Source organism: Rousettus aegyptiacus, unplaced genomic scaffold (genome assembly GCF_014176215.1).
Source record: "Rousettus aegyptiacus isolate mRouAeg1 unplaced genomic scaffold, mRouAeg1.p scaffold_m13_p_11, whole genome shotgun sequence".
NCBI classification, from domain to species: Eukaryota; Metazoa; Chordata; class Mammalia; order Chiroptera; family Pteropodidae; genus Rousettus; species Rousettus aegyptiacus.
Window position 1 is genome coordinate 86,210,246 of NW_023416286.1, and position 20,030 is coordinate 86,230,275.

Consider the following 20,030-nt stretch of genomic DNA (forward strand, 5'->3'; position numbering starts at 1 on the left):
TAAATATGGCAGGAAGCAGGAGAATACTTTATAGAGACTGTTAGACGCTCTCTGATTTGTGCTTTGTGAGTGATGGGGATAGCCATCTGATGGGATGATGGGGTGGTTAATTTAATGTGTCACCTTGGCTGGGCCTAGATGCCCAGACATTAGATCAAAAATTACCCTGGATATTTCTACAACAGCTTATTTGGCTGAGATTAACATTTAAATCAAGGAACTCCAGGGAAGCTGATTATTTTCCATCATGTGGGTGGGCCTTATCCAATCCATTAAAGGACTTAACAGAACAAAGACTGACTTCTCCTGAGCAAGAAGAAGTTCTGCCACAGGAAGCAGATAGCCTTTGGACTTGAACTGCAATCCTTTCCCGAATCCCTCCCTTGTTGGCCTGGGAGATCTGATTTTGGATTTGCCTAGCCTCCACAAACACATGAGCCAACTGCTTATAATGAATCTCTCAATAGATGATGATGATAGATGATGATGATAGATAGATAGATGATAGATAGATAGATAGATAGATAGATAGATAGATAGATAGACAGATATAGATAGATGTTCAGTTAATTCCGTTACTCTGGAAAATCCTTTCAAATATAGATGGCAAGGTTAGGTGAACATCATTCATTAGAAAGAATTTTAAATCCCTCTGAAAAGCCTGGCCTTGTGAATAGTTATGGTCCAGAAGTGAGTCACAGTGATGGAGCCTAAGTAAGTTGTCCCATCAATTCCTTTGTTCTAAAACCTATTCTCATTACTGTTTGGCCTGACAATCAGAATCCCTCCAAAATGACAAGCAACTTTAATACTCTCTCGAAGCACTAGCCAAGCAAGGCTGTACAAGAAATTGTATCTGGAGGAAAACCAGAGTCAATTATAGAGAGTGATGAGAACGCACAGCTAGAAACAAAGAGAGAGAGAATTCAGAGTCCACAGTAGGAGGATGCTAGAATATTAACACATTGTCCTCCAACCCAAAGCACAGAATGTAGCTCACTAGTCTGATTCGTCTTAAGCTGATTCATATTAGCTTTTCTCTCCTAAAGTTTGAGAAAACAGGGGGAGCAGAGCTTTGGGATACTTCTAGGACAATGATTCTGAAAAAGCGGGAACAGATTTATTCAGGGAGCTTTAATTTTGTAGATCTTAAGTGAGGCCCGAGCTTGCATGTTAAAAAAAAATAACTCGCTACAGGCTTTTGGTGGTGGTAGTTCTTTACAATACAGAAAAAGATTTTATAAAGAAAATGGATTAATAATTTGGGGAAATAAAAACGGATTAGAATTAAAAAGAGAAAATTGAACAAGTATGGAAAATATATAAGAAATATATCAATGTCATATTAGAACTAAAAGATAGAAGAGGATAATTCTTAGGTTTTAGCCATTAAAAAAAGAAAGAAGAAGAAAAGAAATAGGGCATAAGCTAAGCCCTTTAATCATGAAGTGGAGAAAAGTTAACCATTAAACACAAAATCCACAATAGACTATTGTTGTGAAGAAGAAAAAAAATTGTTAAGATATGCTATGAAATTTTTACACTTTAATTTATAATAAATAACTGTAGGTCATATTTATAGAAAATGAGAAGTCCCAAAATAGATAATTGGCAAAATAATGACTGGTATATGTTTGAACACCTGTTCAAAGCAAGTAAAAACAATGAGAATTCATTTTTACTAAATTGTTTTGGTAATGATTTAAAAGTCATTTAATTTTCAAAACTGGTAGTGAAATAGACACTCTCATGAACTCAAGATGGATGTGTAAATGAATACAGCCTTTATAGAGAGTAACTTGAGAGTATAAAAAACAGCACATTTTGACATGGTAATTTATTTTTTTAAGTCGACTTAAGAAAATAGTCACAAATTATTTTTATCACAGCTATATTTATATGAGCCCATATTTGAAATTAAATCTCAATTATGGACAAATACTTAAATAGTAGAAATATTTAAAATTCTTTCATAAAGTGAGTGTAGAGACATTAAAAATTATGATACGAAATATTTTTAATCACCCAAGGAAAAGCTAATGCTAAAACGTTAAATGAAAGAGGTATGATACACAAAAATATGTAAACTATTAATATGATAGCTACTTCAAATACACGCACACATACATGTGTACGGAGAGAGAAGGAGAGAGAAATGTGACTAAAATGAAGACATGTATGCTAAAATTTTAACAGTGACTAATTCTGCCTTATTGTTCTTTGGGATGATTTTAAAAAATATTTTATGTAGTTTCTAATTGTCTAAAATAATCTTATAATTTTCTTTATAAACAGAAAAGTTGTTTAAAGTTGATTTTAGTAAAGTACATAACCTTTGGGTCATTAATTATTCCTTTGTGATTTTACCTTAACGAAATATCCTCAACGAAGTTTAACTATATATTCAAAAACATATTCGTTAAAATATTGTTTGGAAAAAAAGAAAAGTTGTAATTAATTTAAGGTCTTGACCATGGAATCGTCAGCATATTATATTATGGACAAAAATAATTTTTTCACAAATATTATGGTCAAAAATGGGTTGTGAATGTGTAGAAGATTTGATTGCTTATATGAAGTCCAGCAGGAACATACATGTACATATGATGGTGTCACCATCTCAGCTGTAATGACCCCATTTGGAAAGTAGTTTAAGGCATGGTTTTTTCCACAAAAGTAGTTTCGACAATTTTTTTTTTCTTTTATTGCTATTGATCTTTTCAACATATACCGTCATCATCAGGGCCAGCTTCATGGGTTTGCAATCTCTGCAGTTACAAAGGAAAGTACAGTCAGAAGGATTTCCACACCTGATTGAATGCTTTGCTGTCACTAAATTGAAATTCTTAATAATTTTTTAAGAAGGAGCTTCACATTTTTATTTTGTGTTTTGTCTTACCAATTAAGGAGCTGGTGCTGGTCAGAATAATCGATCACTTGACTTTATCTATGCAATTAGATTATTTTGAATTGTCACAGTACTTACTTAGTATTTCATGGACTCTCGCTTTTAAATAATCTGGGACAAGTAATTTATCTCTAGTTAATGAAATGTATGGCTGTCACTTTTTACATCATTCCTATAGGATAGGAAATATGTGATACATATAGGTTGTCTTATGGATTTAATCTGATTTCAAAGGAGCACAGTCTTCACTTTGACCATAATTTAGAATTGTCTTGTAGATTTACAGCAATTTTGGAAAATGATAATTTATAATTTATTTAATGGAATGATTTCTGTTGGGAGCACTTTGTAATCCACTCAGTGCTATGCTAAAAGTACTTTATTTAATTCGTTAAGATGTAAGGGAGGTTTGTGAAATTTCTTGTGGTAAAACAGAACACTTGCATATTAGCCATTATGGAAAGTCACAATGGTGCGAGCTAATTCAAAGTCATAAATCGAATTCTAATTAATAATAGAATAATTATTCGTCTATATTCATTGCTTTAAAAATGTCTGCTTGTGTGTGTGTGTGTAAAGAATCCACTTGGTAAAAAAGCAGAATTTAGTAAAGAGCAGAACTTCTTATCTGCCTCATTTAAGTTTAACTATCAGGATCAGATTTTTGAATTGGATCTGACAAGAAATTGATAGCAAGTACAGAAAAGAGAAGTGTTTAGTTCTGTTAGAAATCCATAGTAAATGATTTTTAGGAGTTTTTTTCTAGGTCAGCATTCTGCAAACTATTGTTCAAAGTACCAGTTAAAATGTATTGTTAACATTAAGATATTAAAGCATATTAGTCTGAGTATCTTTCAAATATATTCTATATTCCATAGCTATGAATTGATGTCCATATCCCACAATATCTGTTTTTTTTTTAATTCCTCAAAGTACAGAAATTGTAAACAAGATGTTATGACACTTGAACAAATAACCTGAGTGACAGTAATTCTACTGGTAATTCCCAGAAATAATGTTACAGAAATTAACAGCTGTTCACTAGTGTTGTTATAAAAGGTGCTACTCCCTTAAAAGCAGAAGACCATAGATAGATAAAAACATATGCATTGCAGCATTTTTTGCTAGCCTGCCTCAGACAAGTAACAGGAATGCTTAACACATTAATAAAGTGGACCTTCGATCCGTGTCTGCAGTGGCAATCTTATATGGGAATCAACATGGTCAGATGAGGTAGGAGAGGAGCCGAATGCCACTTGTTTAAATTCACTTCTATCACTTATTTCTGGAATTTTTGCCATCATCTTCTAATTGGTTTTCATTTTTTAAATGTACTCATTCTCCTACTTAGAAGCCTTCAATGACAGCTCAGATCTTTCAAGTTCAAATTCTAACTCCCAGCTTGTCTTCCACACAGGGAAGGCCCTTTATTGTCACTCGCCTGCTTGCTTACCTCTCCAGGTTAATTACTTCAACTACGCCAGCAACGCAAGATTTGTCAACTTCCATGAATGTCTCCAAACTTTCTATAGAGACCATACATTTCTATATTGTTGTGGTCATACATATTCTGTTGGCTTTGCTTGGAATTTCCCTTTTCTAACTCCATTTTTCATCTGTCTTGGCTCTTAAGACCAGCTCCCACCATACCCTTTCCAAGTCACTTCTAATTTGTCTTAAGTAATCCTTTTCTGTACTTAAATAACATCCTTCCTGTTAGGACAATAATTGGGGTAATATCAATCTAGTGAGATTGAAGTGGGGAGGGGGGAGAGGTTCAAGAAATATTGGGATTATATGTCTTTATCTATTGCTATATAACTAATTACCCTGAAATATAGGACCTTAATGTAACAAATATTTACTTATGTCATCCTTCTCCATGGGTCAGAAATTGAAGAGTGGCTTAGCCAAGTGATTGAGGCTCAAGGTTTTTCATGAGGTTGTAGTCAAGATATGGATTTGGCTGAAGTTATCTGAAGGCTTGACCTGAGCAAGAGGATTCCCTTGCGAGATGATTCACTCAGTGTCTTTTGAAAGGAGGCCTTAGTTGTGGTTACAGACAGAAGGTCTTGATTCCCAGCCACGTGGCCCTCCCCACAGTGATAACTAGAGTGTCCTCATGACTTGGCAGTCAGCTTCTCCGAGAGCAAATAATTTAAGAGTGAAGCAAAAATTGCAATGTTTTCTATGACCTACGCTTGAAAGTCACACTCTATCGTTCCTTCAGTATCATATTGGTTACGGAGATAATCTTTTCCCAGTGTGAAGGAGGACTGCACGAGGTCATGAATACCAGGTGTTGTGGCATATCTCGGAGGCTATAAAATCGAAAAACTTTAATATGGCAAAAGATTATATTAATTACTTAATAATATTTTAGAATCATCTCAATTATTGTATCTTAATTGTGGAAGAGAGTTTCCCTAATTTTTTTTTTTTTTTTTTTGCCTCTAGGAGATCCTAATTTAAAATAAAGGGGAATAATTTTAAACAGTATTAATATTTTGTATGTGATATATGCATACACATGTTTTATATATATATTTCATTTTGCCACTACATTTTTAACTTGTGAGTAATCATATATTTGAAGAAAAGCTAAATTTCATGACGAGTAATGTAATAAGAGGACATTTTTTTTCCCAAGTAATTATGTGGCCTCAGATTATCTATGGGACTTCATTGTACTTCAGCTTTGTCACTACTCAGATATGTGATGTAATTAATTGCCCTTACATCTCTGGAGACTATTGTGAGTGTAAAAAGATTACTGATGATAAGCTGCAATAAAAAATTAAATGACTATGAAAAAGTAAGGTGTCTTCACTAAATGACTTGCAAATGTGTCTCATAAATAGTTTTTGAATATTTGGAATTACCTAGCATACATTATATACAAATAATAACTGATGTAGTCATTGTATGACACTAGTTTCAGGTGACTTTTATTAAAGTATCTTCTTTTGCTACCAGATTAGCTCATTAATCCATTATTTCTCCAAATAGAATTGTTTTTTATCACTTCAGGGGCCAACAAATCTCATTAGTTCCATTAAAGGCAGGTGTGGTTTTCCCACAAGATAACATTTCAATGCATTTAGTCAATGGAAATTAAAAAGTGAGATCAACCTAAAAAAACTCAACTGGAATAAGAGTGAGACTCATACTTTACACAGATCAAAATGTGCCTTAGTCAGGAGTGTTCTGAACATACAAATGTTTAAAATCATGTTTTGGGGAATCAAGAGAATGAAGCAATAAAACATAACACCGTTTTACCTTTTAGATTTTTATAGATATAATAATCCTTGTATAATTTTTAATATTTTGCAAATTTTTCCAAATGCATATGTATTGTTTTATAATCAGGAATAATAGAGATACTAACAAAAGTTTTAGTGACCCTTACAAAGAAAACTAGTGGAAAAATTAGAGTTAGCTGAAATATGAATCATCTCTTATTATACTGAACATTTCTTAAGAAATAAATTATCACATTAGAGGAAAATATATGTACTCATGGCCTTCAAACCCCTCTACTGAGTTGTCAGCTAACTGGAATAATGCCACTGGTAGTTCAAAGGCTCAAATGTTGTCGGCTATTTGTCCTGTTTCACTATGCCTTGCTAAATTGGAAGACTTCTAACAAACAATGGGTAGGGAAAGTTGGAAAGAAGAAACAAACTAAAAAAATTCCAATATCGAATTCACATAATCTTGAAAAAGTGAGACTTTAACAACATACTGCTAGTCAAGTCTTTATTTGTTAGTAACATAAGTAAAAAATCTACACGTATGTGGCAAATCTTGTGAGTTTATATGAATACTCTAAATAAAAAAAAAAAACATTATTTGCCAATAATATTTCTTGAACAGACACTATTAAGAAAAATTATAAAAGCTTATATGTATAAAGATTTTTTAAGTCATTCATATTGGTTGTTTGCTATAATGAAGCCAAGCTACTTGGTTGATTCTTTTATGTTTAAATTTCAACTGTATTTCACATGAAATCTGCAAATGGATGTTTATAACAACCTTATTGATGATAATTGACGAAACTTGGAAGCAATCGAAGTACTCCTCAGTAAGTGAGTGGATAAACAAATTGGGGTACATCCAGACAATGGAACATTATCTAGAGGGAAAGAGAAATGAGCTTTTGAGCCATGAAAGAACATGAAAGAAACTTAAAGGCATATTACTAAGTGAAAAAAGCCAACCTGAAAATGCTGCATACTGTATGGTTCCAAATACATGACATTCTGAAAAAAGGCAGAACCATGGAAATAGTAAAAAAAAACAATGGTTTCAGGGATGGGGAAGGGAGGGGATGAATACATAGGACATAGGATTTATAGGTGAAAATATTTCTATTTCACCGTAATGATGGACACATTATACATTTATCAAAACCCATAGAATGTACAACACTAAGAGTGAATTTAAACTATGAATTTTGGTGATAATTGCACGCTATGTAGGTTCAAATGTACCACATTGGTGAGGGATGTTGAGAGTAGGGAGGCTATATATATGTGGGGGCAGGGAGTATGTGGGAAATGTCTGTACCTTTCCCTCAATTTTGCTGTGAAACTAAAACTACTCCAAAAAGTTGAAGTTTTAATTTAAAATACTTTGAACTATATTGTCTACAATTAATTTTTCTGGAATATCTTTAATCCATTCTTATGTTCATAATAGGAATAAAATGCTCAAAAACATTTCATGTCTTTAAATATTTTAAAAATATTATTTCTTTCCTATTTTACTTTGGGGATGAATAAAATTTGGGTTACTTTTTATTGAAAGTAATTTAATATCCTAGACCTGAAAAAAAGACAATGGAAAAAAAATAAAGCTTGAATAGTATTTTAACCATTTGCATAATAATGTAATAAGTTTGAAATAATATCAAACTTTAAGCCATAGATCAAATGGAAGTATTGCATAGGTTCTGAGCATCCAGGAGAACAAAGCAAGAATCAACAGAGTTACAGATTTCAAATTCAACATTATGTTTAAGAATTATCTGTTTGCTGCTAGACTAAGGAAACTAAGTATAGAAAGCCCACAAGGAACAGTTCTTACTCAGGATATGACAAGCAGGGAAAAAAATACATTATATATGGACCTTTGTATATGTATACACTATGTGGCACCGATCTAATTTTACCTGAGGTGCCCCAAGATAAAAGAGAAAACAAAATACACACACACGTATACAACACTCACACACATTCACATAAAAATAAGAGGAAAAAGAACCAAAGGATAACTTGCCGTAAAATTTCTTATAATATGATTGTTCCTGACAGTCTTTGTTTTCATTTATCGATTTAATATATATATAATAAAGCTTTTAAATTCTTCTTTTGTAAGGTGTAAGTTTTCTGTTTCCGTTGCTTTCTTTTGCCTCTGTCTCAAGAGACAACCAGAGACATAAAATAGTTCTTCATCTTTGACTCTCCTACCTCTCAAAGAAAATGTACACACAAAAAATAAGGTAAAAATTTTATATTGATATTGAATAGTGATCGTCTATTAATTTATGACAAATATAATGTTTAATTTTATTTATATATTTATGTAATAAACTTATGCATTTACATTTTATATGTAATACAAATTTTAAAGTGTCATTAGGGTTGGTGACAATTATTCATGCATAGAAGATTGATCATACAAGGAATTATGAAACCAATACTTCTGTGAGTGCGCGCGCACACACATACGCACAGAGAAAACAACCAATGGTGTATACGGAGCTTCAGCCCTGAGTGCAGTGGTTGTCATGACTTAGGTCTGTGTTTTTCTTGCCTATATTTGATTAATTAAAAGAAATAAGCTTTGCCTAATTCGTTGGCATCTGTGCCATTCTAGTTGTCAAAGATGAAAAATTCAGTAAATTCAATATTTTGTTTTCTGAATTTTTTTGTACCCATTTTTTTCATTGACCAGTTTCTTGCCTCAGTAATTTAATCAAATAAAATAAAAGTCACTGCTTATGTAACTAAGATCTTAACTAATAAAATTGAAGAATTGGTGAAAAATGCCAACAAACATTTTTGGCTGATTTTCATTTGAGCTGGTGGTCTGCGCTGCTACGACAGTAATATTTGTCATTGCACTGGCTCTTGTTCTTCACTTATTACTGCAGGGCCCTAGCCTCCTGTCAAATCCCATGTACGATTTCTGGGATTTAGCAGAGGTTAAATTTGCTCATAAGAAAATACCTTAACTTCTCACCTGTTTACAGAATGCTCTTTCTGATTAATACAAGTGCATCCTTTCTTTCTTTCTTTCTTTCTTTCTTTCTTTCTTTCTTTCTTTCTTTCTTTCTTTCTTTCGTTCGTTCGTTCGTTCGTTCGTTCGTTCGTTCGTTCGTTCGTTCGTTCTTTCGTTCTTTCGTTCGTTCTCTCTTTCTCTCTCTCTCTCTCTCTCTCTCTCTCTCTCTGTCTTTTCTCTCTCTTCCTTCCTTCCTTTTTTCCTTCCTTCCTTCCTTTTTTCCTTCCTTCTTTTCTTTCTTTCATTATAATGAAGAGGGGGAAACACTTCCTTTTGTGTGTTGTCATCAGGGAATTATTAAAGCTATGCTGCCTTCCTCATCACCATTTTAGAAATCCAACAGCAACTCATGGATCCATCAGTGGGTTCAGATAAATTTGAGCATTAGATACACCGTGTCATATTTGGAATCAGACTTTTTTGATGAGCATACTTTTGTTATTCTGTTAGCTTTTCGACCTTACCTCTTTCTCTCAGGAAGGCTTCTCTTCTAGGTGTTTGAAGAATTTCAACACAACTTTAAGATAGGTTGATTCCCTAAATCCTCAAGACTTGACTTTGGACTTGCTTTGTTGAACACAGCTGAGATTCTCTACTACCTATCGCTGAGGTGTTAGATTTCTTAGATAAAGATGATCATTCTTTCAAATAAATGTATGACAATTTACCCCCTTCACATATATACTTTTCCACTGGGAAATGCAGTCTCCCTCCCAAGTGTAACCAAAACTGACTGAATTTGTCTTATTATTTTCTACCTGAACTTAGTCTTTATTTAGATTATATCACTTATATTTAAGTTATTTTCTCTGGGAGCATGGTATATAATGTGTAAGCATTATGAATATAATACTAGCAAATAAAAGAATGATCAAACATATTTCCTTGATTAATTTAGATAAGTCACATAATAGCTCAAATTGTACCTCAATGTGTTGCTAATAACAGGTAGACATATAATTGAAATATGACAAAAGTATTGCTTGAGATTTATATTTCAATATATAAACATCTCCCATGATATGATTAAGTTTTACCAGTAGTATGTCAGTAAATGTTTAATAACTGGCTTTTCAAGAAATAAAAGAAAAAGAGCTTTAATGTATAACATTTACCAATTTCCTTAATGTAAATATTCCCACAGTGACTGATTTCAAGGTAAGTTGTTGCTAAACATGCAGTTAGGAAGAAATGAATTAAATCAACTCTACTATATGGTGCCAGACATTGCAAGCCTGCTGAAAAACACTTTAAATACCTTACAAGAAGTATTTGTATAGTTTCCACTTCTAAGCTAATGTATTTTAAAATTTGAAGTATAATTCAGTATATTTTAAGGGCTAGTGTTATATAATAGCCTTAAAATGTCAATCGCTAGGAGCCTGCAGCTGCAGATAATAAGAATCCTGTATCCTGGACATCAAAGATAAATATTTCTATAAGTATAATAAGCAAAAATAATGGGACAAAAATTCGTGAGAACCATATGCTTATCATGATGGAAACACATGGGCAGGGGTATTTCTTAGAAAATCAGTCCCAAATATTTTTCTTAAGACATTTAAGAATGGCCTAGATGAAAATTACATTGCTTAGTAAAGACTTTAATATTGAACTCAGTTCACTTTACAAGAGGAAAAAGTCACCATGTGTTTACTAAAATCTTTAGAACATCATTGTTCATGAAATTCTGGCTTAGACTGTGGCAAAATACATATATATAATTTTATGTTTCAAGTGCATTCTTTCAAATATTTCTGTCAGAATATCAAAAATATGTGAGATAAAGCAATAAACTGGAAGCTATTGTTTTATAGCTCTCTCACACTCTTTTCTTTTAATAAGTATGATAAAATATAATTGTACAGGTTTAAAGTATCAAAGAAAGATATCCCCAAAATAATGCTGATTCATAAAGCTCCATGACTAGGATAATAGTCTCTCAGGCTTAGAAAAGGTCTTATTTAATTTATTACAGCTATTCATTTTATTCATTTTGTATTTAAATAAATGCGACATGTCCAGTTTAAAACACCTCTGTTGACTGGCAAATTTTATTCTATCTTTAGACAGTTCCAAATGTCATAAATGTGTCCCATATGATGAACTGAAATAGGTGTCCATATATTGCCATTGTTCTATTCTTAGGATTATCCAATGGAGTGACCTAGAACAATATTGTTTGTTTTCTTAATCTTTCCAATACTGGAAACAGCTTAATGTTATTTAGTTCTTTCCTCACCTATCTAAATCCACTTTCTTTACCTATTATTCACAACAAATTAATTTTATATTCTAATATCCTGATTATCCTGAACATTAACAATTTTTGATATATTTTTTAATGATTTGTGTGCAGAACTGAAAATAATTTTCCAGATGTGGCCTCGCCACTGGAGATTAGAAAGGGATTAACATCGTATTTATTATAAACAATTTCTAGCACTTCTGCTTAAGGAAACTAATAATATGCAAAGTGTATGTTAAGTCCTCGTCACATGAATACACATACACACAGACATACTGACACACACACCACACATAAGAGTTTATATGTGTATTTTTTATGTCTAGGACAGTATGCACACCACAGCCTTTTTCTCTTGGCAATTGGGACTTTTTAACAATAAAATTGGCCATAGACTCAAACCAAAGATAGCAAGAGCTAAGTACAGCAAAATATAAAGAACAAGAATACGGTGTTCTTTCCCCTAACGTCCTTCTGTTTTTCAATAATACACTCACATGTGAATCTTCCAAAATCCTTCCCACAGAAGGCCAACCATATTTTAAACGACTGCAACTATACCCATGATTTCCTTTACGCAAGAAAGTAAACAAATTGATGACTTCACCTCCTCTATTCTCGTTGGCAATTTTATCACTTGCTGCTCACTTAGCTATAAAAAACTATATTTGAATGGCTGTCTATAGTTTAGCAGAGATTATAACACAGACCTATACAACCTACTGATCATTAATATTATAAAATATAACTACATTTCAAAAGAGCAGAATCATGTCATTATCTTCTTTCCTTTCTTTTCACTTTGGCTCTGCTCCTGAGAGGTCAGAGATCCATGTGATCAAAGAGACAAGGTCTTGCTTCTCTACTTCCTTTGTTTCTCTCTTGGGATTCTTTCCTGTACTCTACTACACCTTTGCTCTAAATATTTCTCTACTCTGTTTTCTACTTGGCCATGAATATTTAACGTCTATGTATGCAGCTTTAACATTATTTAAATCAGACAGGCTACTATATTTCCCTCATGCATGGGTATGAGTGTGTACAAGAAAAAGTGACTGACGAGTATCTCCTTAGTAAGGTTATATGGGAGATAATTCAAGAACATTTGAAGATAGTGTTTGGAAATATCTGTATTCTTTCTTCTATGTGAGGTTTTCTGTTTAACATACGGATAATATTAAGTATGAGTTTTCTATTAGCTAAATTAATAATAAAATCAAAATTAATATAAAACCAAAAAAAATGCAATGAGTGCTAATCATTGCTAAAAAATCTTAAATTTCTAATACAAATTCCAGTGGTTTTTATCACATTATAAGTCCAATATTTCCTGACTGAAAAATGACCCTATGTCATTGACCCATTACCTGTACCTAGGAGGAAGAGGCCATAAATCAAAACTTTATCTTCCACACATTCTGGAAATGTCTGTTTGCTCTTCCTACAAGTTCTCAGCCAAATTCCTAGTAAAATATTTCTATACAATTTATACCATAATTTCAATCAATCATATAAGAGGTGACAGTAGTGTTATTTCAAATAGTGATACCACTGTATGTAAAGATGAGAGTAAATATATAAAGATCAGCGTGTATTTGGATAAGTATTTCTGGTACAATTAATGGTACCGACCCCTTTTTTTAAACTAGATTTAAAAAATTCAATTCTAGATTTTTTCCCTTCCTATTCTATTACTCTATGCAGCCAATTCTCTGCACTGACCTGGGCTAGATACCCTTTGAAAACTGGGAGGGTCAAGGGGAATATTAAAGACTAGAATTTAAATAGGACTTCAGAGAAATGGCGTCCCTCTAATTAACACTGAATCTCACGCCTGCATTTCTCCTGGCCCTTTATACCAGTTTTCATTCCTTGAATGTTGATGCATTGTCTATTCTGTCACCACCATTCTGCCATATTGATTATAAGTTTCAATCCCTTTCTTTTCCACATTCCTGCTATTGACATTTCTTGCTGTGACCCACGTTAAGCTTCCTACTGCCTATATCTTCTGCCACAGGTCCCTTCTCTCCCTTACATACCCATGCCAGTCATCTGTTCTGATTCAAGATGGGCCGAAAGGAATATTTGGGAATGACTACAAAAAGCAGTGGGAACAGTACTGTGATTATCCTGCTTATAGTTGTGATGTACAGTCATAATGTTCGTTTTGCTAAGGTTTTGATTTTGTTCATGTTACAACTTCTTTACCAAATGTTATGATTGGTTAAAAGCAATAGGGAAGAAGTGAGACCATTAGGATGAATCCTATATGACAGTTTTCTGATTTCAAATTTGAATTATTTTATAAATAAATATTTAACAATAGTCACTGAAATAATACCTAGAATGTCAGTTGAGTGGTTCATTGTACATTGATGTTTTGGAACTTTATCCACTGTTTGATATAGATGAGCCTAAAACAGCCTCTAGCTAGAAATAAATTAAGTGTGAAAAATTGCATTCGTAAACTGAAAAAAAAGTGAATATTCTTTGTTCTTTATTTGTAGGGAAACACTGTTAACAATGTATACTAAAGATTTACCCTCTGCCTTAATTTTCTTTTCAACATGATCTTTTAGCCTCAGTTGTATAGGGTGGTAATTTTTACTAAGGTTATTCAACTGTTACAATGTGCAACCTGGGGGCTTGTTTTTCTTTCAACGATTTTAACAACTCTAGGCAATAGAATTACCTTTACCATCTCCTCACTAGTTTGAAACTTAAAAAAAAAAAAAGGCTTTAAGCTATAATGGTAAAATCTGGTAAAGAATTCAATGCAAAAAGCCAAATGAGTTATAATATGTGCCGAAATATAATATTCTTTGAGCCAATGTAACTCAAGCAGACTATAATAACCTGTTGGGGTTAGAAAAGTTCATGCCCAAAAACGGATGATTTCCCTAGAGCCAATCAAAATGATGGAAACATTGGTGCAAAATCACAGCTGAGCAGGTTTAGTCCTCTCTTCACTAGCTACAGATGGCACGTAATTTAGGAATGCCCATTTGGTGAAATTTACCAGTTCCTCTAGAGATCACACATATGGGTTTGCATTTAAAAAGCAATTGCACCACGAACAGCTTTTTAAACAACAGATGTAAGTATTGACAGTAAAAGGATGCCCAAAAAGCAAAGTATGTCCACACAAGAGAAAAGAGAGCTTATGCTATACTTTATAGCACTTTATGTGGCCTTTTAACTTAAAAAAAAAAAAAAAGACAAAATAATTATGAAATCAATGCATACAATGTTTGCTAATGCATAAATTAGATATGAGAGTCTGTCTTTGCACTGTTTCTTTCCGGTCTTTTACTCCTTTTTTTTCCCACCTTTATCCATTACAATCACATGCTTCAATCCCCAAAGACTACAAAAGTACCTTAAGAGGAGTTTGAGATCTGAAAGTTGATCTGAGCTCTCTGCTTTTCACAGCACTGTTTTTGTTGTTTTGTTTTGTTGTTTGTTTGTTTATGAGAAGTTTACATTGGCTCTGTGAAAATCACATCCTCATTTAAAAATCAAACGAACCTATGTAAGCGTACACCAAGGGGAATATTCCTGTTTGCAGATGTGTGCACCAGTTAGCAAAGGATGTTAGTTATAAGTTGTGAGGTTTCCAATTGCCTGTCCTTTATTGCTTCCTTTAAAGAAGGAAATTAATTGTGTGAAATTGCCTTGCTAGTAAAGTGATTCCAGATTGCAATGGCGGCATTGACCTAATCTAGCAGTAAAACAGGCAATCACATCCTCAGTGAACACTTGTAGAAATATTTGATTTCAAGAGTGTGCCGGACCTAAGTTTCCCTGGAGAAACATGCACATAATTTCTATTCTCGTATTCAAAGGTAGTTCTGTTATGGATTTCTCCTGTATGGTGCAAGCTCTCCTTGTTTTTTATTGAAGGATAAGCCTTTGTCCCTCACAATGCAATCCCATATGGAAGGAAGCTATAATTACAAGGTTAGGTTTGGACATCAGGCTTTTGACACTGATTGTTTCTTGATTGAATAAAATACGATGTTACTTTTTCTCATTCTCTGATGCAATAATGCACTGGAATACTAATAGCTATGCAAGTGATGACATTAACAGGAAGATTTCATTTTTCTGGCTGCTTATGACTAGCATCAGGTGAAAAATTGTAGGAGATTGGATTGCTTTTGTTTGAAGGTGAGAAGATGGGCAATTGGTACTATCCCAAGAAGCAATGGAAAATGAAATCGCTTGTACAAAGGGATGAACAGATTCAGATTAGCACTCAAATATTTATGACACCATTAAACGGGTGTAGTGAGGATGCAGAATATGGAATGCCCATAAAATACATATTCAAATAAGAGAACCATTGTTATCAGGCATCTTCCTCCACATTCAGCTTTATTTTTGTACTGAATATTTACAAAGAAACTACAACATTGCTCAAGCTGTATTAAATTTGCGTATTAAATTAATTCAAGTGTTTTCTTATTTCACAGAACAGACTATTTTAGATACAAATGCTTCTATATATTGCATATATAACCATAAATACAATTGATTATTATATTCCCACAGTGTGCTAACTGCTACTGTGCTATTAGATAAAGAGCTCTGATTTTCAGAAATTTATGATTTGAGAAAACAAAGAATCTAAGTAAAACTTTAGCTTTAGATGCAAAATTATCATTGTTTTCATTAGAGGTGGAATAATTTATGGGTAATTTCCTGCATACAAACATGTGCACTAAAGCTAGTTTTGAATGAAGAGGATGTCTACAGAGAGGCAGACAATCTGATGGTTCCAAGCATGCAGGAGACTCCAAAGGTAAAACACAGAAACTAATTGTGTCAGTAATTGGAGAGGAAGGATGGTGGTGAGTGCAGCTAAGGAAGAGTGGTTCCCTTGTGCTCTGCATGCTGGAAGGGGCTTTGCAGGATATTCGAAGATCTGATTTTTCCTGTACTTTGATTAGTCTGGGCGCTTTCCATTGCTTAGAGGCGGGCTGTCAAAGCACACCCTAAAGTGAATACAAATGTGTTTATACTTTAGACTTTAAAAGTGGCACTTCAGGTATAGGAAAGATATAGGTTTCAAAAGTTTCCTTTCAGGTTTAGGAAAATACTAGGAAGTAGGTGGAACGAATATTTGCTACCAAACCCCTTTTCTCTACACTGCCTTCTGCAGACCTCCCTACACAAACGATACACATACAAGCCATTTGAAAATTATTTCAAATAAAGAGAATTGTTGGGGAAAGTAAAATCATGTAGGTAGGTACTGGGGAGTGTCCCTGAGAAAAAGACTTCATTACCCACCCATCACGGAGAAGGGGCCACCATGGTCCAGGAGAGTAGAGTATAAGAGAAGGCAGGTACAGGGCAGCCTCGTGGAATCTCTCTGCTTCTTGATGGCCAACAAGGAGAACCTTCTATTCTATGTCTGAATGTAGCCTCAACTAGCAGACTATGTTCTTTCGGCTGAGATAAGGAAACCATGAGGTGTTCCAAACATCTGCACCTCCAGGTCACATCAATATCCCAGAACCCAGATGATTCCCTAGAAAGAAGTTGGGGAGCTGTGATCAAATTTATCCTGAAACAACTAGGAACACTCTCAATCAATTGAATTTATCCTGAATTGGTGACATTAGGTTTTTCATTACTAGATAAAATATTTCATTAAAAATTTTACCTTAGTTAGAGAAAAAAAATGTTAGATTTTTACACATATACTTGTTATGTAAATTAATCAATAAATAGCATCTTGGAAAATAGTCATGATTCCTGGTTAAGAATTAGTTGTGGAGATAAATTGGTGTATGTAAATCATAATGGTATAGAAGTAGATTTGTGACCTCTCCAGTCTTCACTAACCATCTGTTTTCCAAATGTTCACGTAAGTAGTGGTCTGTTTCACACACGTGGCTTCCTGGAAGTTCCTCAAAGATGCCTATATCCTGATATAAAGAACCCTTGAAGATAGAAGAGGGACAGAAAAGGATTACAGAGAGGCTAAAGCGGAATCATCTTGAGGAAAAAGGGCCCTGGCTTCTACGAAACAATGTATCATCAATACTCAGTCTGACATATGATAGATAATCAATATTGAATTATTGAGTGATGCTAAAATATGATCACTATAAATTCCAAATACAGTGAGAGTACCCCTGGGTTTTATAGATATAGGTTTATATGTTTTATTAGGCTGAGTCACTGCTTCGCTTTCTTAATGTGGCACCATTTATTGAGCTGACTGTCTGTTCGGGCATTGTACTAAGTGCTTTACACTAATTATTTAAGCTCTGACATAGGTATTACTATCTTTATTTTTCAGGCAGTGGATTTCCAGAAGTCATATAGTTAAAATTTGAACAGAAATCTGACTCAAAGGTCATATTCAACATTAGCTATACTGTTCCTTTAGAATGCTGTAAGCTTATGGTGTAGTCAGATTCTTAGATAGTATATGTACACACATATATATGCATTTCTATAGAGAGATAGATGATAGATAGATACATACATAAATAAACACATAAATTTGCTTCATTTTTATGACACAGAATACATTGATTACTTTGAAGATGAGATTATCCGGAATGAGATGTGTATTTCAATTATTACCTGAGCCATATTAATCTTGCTTTATTCAATTTGAGTACAGTGTTGACTAACACTTCAATTAGTTCCAGTTTGCTTGATTTCACACCCCATAAAAATTAATGCTGGTTATGTCTACACAGGCAAAGTGGAGATAAAGTGATAATTGCAATATCATAAGTAGCAACCCCACATTCTGTTACTGTAGAAAGGTAACCTGAGAATCCTGGCTCACATTGGCTTTCTACATACAGGACATAATATTAAAAGACAGAAAAATGTTAATTGATCATTAGAACACCTTATTTTGCATCTTACTGATCTCAGAAAAAGAAAGAATGAAGTAGAAGAGTATTTCTGACCCTACTTCACAACTAATAGTAAAGTAACATGACTCTAAATCTCAATTTCAAATGCAAAATAAATAGGTGGGGAGAAATAGAATTTGGGGAAGGCTCCCCTGACCTGTGTAACCCTGTTTCACTCCTGCTACTCCATTAAGCAACATGGCCGCTGATTCCTCCAGTTACTTTAAAGATGTCCTTCAAGGTCCTCAGGCCTCTGAGGTGGGACAACTTGGCTTTTTGATTGCAGTGCCCACACTCCCCTGTGTCTGTACCCAACATAGTAATCATTCGCCTTAGAAAGTCACAAAATGGTACCGGTCACCACAGCTCTCTAGCTTGAGTCCAGGAGGCTTGGTTGTGCAGTCCTTGAATTCCGTTACTTTATTCTCCAGTTTTGGCCATTAAAGCAGGGAATGCGATTGGAATCTGGTCCACACTCCAAAAGTTGCCATCTTATCATTTCTCCTTTCGTTTGCCTGTTAGTTTAAACTGGGTATCATAAAGCAAAACATATATTGCCTCTCTTTCAACAGAAGCGGTGATATAGTACCACGAGAATGACTACCCCATGCTCACTGGGCACATCCAATGGTGATTTTGCCTTCACTGTATGTATATCTTTGAGTGAATTATAGAAGCTCTGAACTTCAGTTTTGCTCATCGACACAATTAAAGTAATAAAAATACATAACTGTATAGGAATATTGTGAAGAATAGCTAAATAATGAAAAGCATTTATAACAGCGCCCAATATAGAGTAAGCCTTTGCTTAGCATTTGCTTTTTTATATTATGTCATAATATTAGAGAAAGAGAAGTTCCAGGGCAGAGATTATAGACAGCTGGAGGGTTGTGAGGACAAACATTTTATATTATAAAATTACTAAGCTTTCCATGCATACATATTTTTCTGTTCTTTCTATTTCCACTTTGAATGTTATAAAAGTTGATTAAAAAATACCAATTATTTCCTGGAAAGTGTTAACGCCTAACATTTATTTTTTAAAGAACTACTTTAGTGGCATAAATACACCTCCTACATATTCTTCCAAATCCCTTCAAAACTATATTTTTATGAAAAGTGAAAAATATAAGTATTTTGTTAAATAATAAACTATTTTTAATAACCAGGTTTTTTTTTTTTTTTTTATTCAACTCACTGTTTCTCTAAAATCCATTTGTAAAGCACAAATTACAGACCTTTTTGTCTTTGAAGTTCCCAAGGTTACTGGTTTCTATAAAGGAGAAATTTTCCTTATTCATTAAATAAATACAAGAAGAGCTTTCATAGCACACGAGAATCCAGGTACTAAGGGACTCTGGCTCACGGCTTGCCTGCATTGTTTCTTCGCCCTCACTTCTCCTCTATAGCTTTCGAAACTGTCTATTCTTTTTCCTTCCATGTCGAATTAAACAGTTTTTGAAACAGAGAAAATTTTAAATAATAGTGTATTAAACAGCCATTTCTCTAGGGTCAGTAGTTAACATTTAATCTGATTTCCTTAATATCAATTTACCTATCTTGAAACTTTAAAAGAGAAACTGTAGACACCTTAATGTTTAACCCTAAATACACACTAAATCCAAAACATAATGATATTGCATTTGATTATGTTCTTTCTGACCTATTTTTGACAGAACAGTCTCACTAACTT